The 2,992-nt window shown below is 43.2% G+C and overlaps 1 pseudogene; it reads right to left on the minus strand.

Annotated features, from left to right (window-relative positions):
• Window positions 1–407: 407 nt before the first annotated feature.
• Window positions 408–2,992, minus strand: part of LOC119284303 — a 5,715-nt pseudogene continuing 3,130 nt past the window's right edge.

Raw genomic sequence — 2,992 nt, forward strand, 5'->3', positions numbered from 1 at the left:
AAAAAAAAAAGAAGTAGAAGGTAATTAGTATGGGATGTACAGACATGGCTTCACAAACGAAAAGAGCATAACCATGGGATTAAAAATGAGGGAGGATACCTCACCTTTGCTCGAACAACAACCATCCAGACCATGTGCCGACATGAGCTGTCATCAACCAGCTCTTGATCAACTGGCGAATCACAAATTAATTGGTAACCCAGACGTAGCTCTGAGAAGACCTGGGGGTTGATCGAGGTCATACCAATTAATCAAGGGAGCCTGCAGATCTGAACAGGTAGACACTGACACATTGTAAAATGGCATCATCTTGGCTGTACTTAGCTAGCTACGGGAAGAGTTGGGAATGAATCGAGGTCCTAACTAAGAAACTCATCGATCAGTGGACACTTTGTCCAAATGTGCCACTAGCATGCACGCTGTCACATGGGGTTTGTAGCGTATTAAGGCAGTCAAGGGTAAACTAATGAGAGAGGATGCCTCGCTCACCTTTAATTTGTCTGAACTGTAGACTGTTTTTGTTTGGTCTGAGACTGTGGCGGTGAGTGAACCTCCTTTTTCCACCAGTGCAAACTTGTTCACCCTCCAACTGCATACCTGAATCGATTTTCCAGCGAACGCCTCATCTGATCCGTAGGTGGAATTCCTGGCAACAGAAGAGGGGAAAAGAAATGTTAGACTGAAGACAGACTGGACTGAACCGGATGATTAGGCACAAGTAGCGCTGTCTGAGAGTGAGTGTGAGGACGGGCGGAGCATATACTGGCCTTGGATGCAGCCGGCCAGGCGAAGGAGGACAACCCAAATGACCCACTGCGACATTTCGCCGAACAGCTGCCGTGCGCGGCGTGTGCTCGACCGAACGGACGGAGCATATATTGGTTTTAGAGATGCAACCGGCGACGGAGGAGAAGCTGGATCCAATCAGAACGGAGGTCTCGGAGAGAGAGAGGGGGTCCGCTGCGACATTCCGTCGAACAGCCACCGTGTGGGGCGGCGTGTGCGCGGCCGGAAGGGAAGAGGGAGAGCTGAAGTGGCGAAGCATTCTCATTCATCCTTATTTCAATTTTTTTACGAACCTCCTAAAGGGGACAAGAGCTCTGGCATTGCGTTAAAGAAGAGAGTTGATCCAGTTTATAAGAGCCACGAACATCCTAGGAACGCACGCACGCAGGTCCTACTGACACTGAGCCAGCATCACAATTTGAGATTGGCGAAGTCGTCACATATGTCTCGTAATCGAGACAAACGTTTTCTCCCACTGAACAAACATCGTTGCAATAAATCCAGAAACATGAGCACCAATGTCATTCCCATTGATACTTATTAGTAACGTATATCAACCTTCCGGATATACACCCACGAAAAAGATCAAAAATTCAAAGCACAACCAAAAAGATTTAGAAACAGTCTTTTTTTTAACTTCAAGCTGCATTAAACCATAAGTCGCTGAGAAAGAAAAACGCAATTGGGTCCAACACAATGTTCGGTCGGTAGCATTTGATTCTTGTTTTATGTGTTTGTTATGGACTATACCTAGTAAAGAAAAAGACTACCTAGTAAAAAACATGTTTTTTCAACTGCATTTGTCTGTATAATAGTCCTGCTTGAGAAATCCAGTCAGGCAATACAGTGCAAATCAGACTGAAGATACTCCTACTGCTGAAAGTCCCAAGCCGAAAAGTATGGTCTTGAAGCGTACTCCGTCCAGTCCTTTTTAATCCGCGTATTAGATTTATGCCAAGTCAAACTTTGCAAGGTTTAATCAAATTTATATTAGAAATATGAATATTTAAAAAATCAAATATATATACTATGAAACTATATTTCATAATGAATCTAACAATATTGATTTGACATTGTGAATGTTGATACTTTTTCTATATAAATTTGGTCAAAATAGGGATACTTTGACTTCAGGCAAAACTTATATGCAGACTAAAAATGACCGGAGTATGTTGATAAATTGTGAATTGCCTAAAAAAGGTTAGTGATCCCCGTATTTTTCTTGACATTTTGACTTTAGACCTCCGTGGCTTAGATACCCTATAAATTATGAATTGCCTACAGTGGTGGCGCGAAATCCTCGAGCATGATGAGTAATGCCAACATGGTGCGCTTGGGCCACCATGCATCAACATCTCAGCTAAGGTGGTGACCATGGCAACCCAACCGAGCCCTAGTTAGGGTTTAGGCAGGAGCAGTTGAATTTGGTTGCATGGGCCAGAAGAGGTGAGGCACTCGGCTGATGTTGGGCTGGGACAATAGCCCAAACCATTGGTGAAAGCCCGCCCTTATCTCCTTTCAATTGATGAGAGAGGCCAAATTAAGTTCTTCCTTGGAGCCTGCGGTATGATCACTTTCTTGCAATTAGACTCTTGAAGTCGGTCAGTCCGAGTTAGGGTTTTAGCTGAGGTTTTATGAGATTATTAAACCACGTGAATCGATGAACCAATAGAGCGGTTCTATGCATGATAGCTATAGATCGTTGATGCACTATTAAACATGTTTGCTTTATTTATTTATGTGAAAGTTGGTGTTGAGTGACTAATACTGGGTTGAAGTCTCGTGTTATATGTTAATTAGCTAGGTGGTTGAGTTGAGATGGTTGAGGAAGGCTTGTTTTATTTTATTTTTTTGGGTGGGGGCGTATGTATAATGAAGTTTTGTGTGCTTGTTGGGAAACAAGTGGTGGAGCGTGATCGCAGATTCAAAACGAAAACGAAAAGATGGGGTAGACAATTTTGGTAACTACTAGAACTGTTGCATGAACGTGCTACTAGTCATCAAAACCCGCTGCATTCATCGCTTTACATTCGCCAGCAAAAGTCAGAACCAAGAGGAGTGGAGGAGACTCCAAGATCGTGCGTACAGGTACAACTTTGCTCGATCCATGGATTTCACCACTCCACTAGCTCTGCTAGATCGCTTGTTGAATTTGTTATTTTGTCTGACAAACCATTTTTAAGATAATTATGTAGGGGTGTTTTCA

Source organism: Triticum dicoccoides, chromosome 4A (genome assembly GCF_002162155.2).
Source record: "Triticum dicoccoides isolate Atlit2015 ecotype Zavitan chromosome 4A, WEW_v2.0, whole genome shotgun sequence".
Classification (NCBI taxonomy): domain Eukaryota; kingdom Viridiplantae; phylum Streptophyta; class Magnoliopsida; order Poales; family Poaceae; genus Triticum; species Triticum dicoccoides.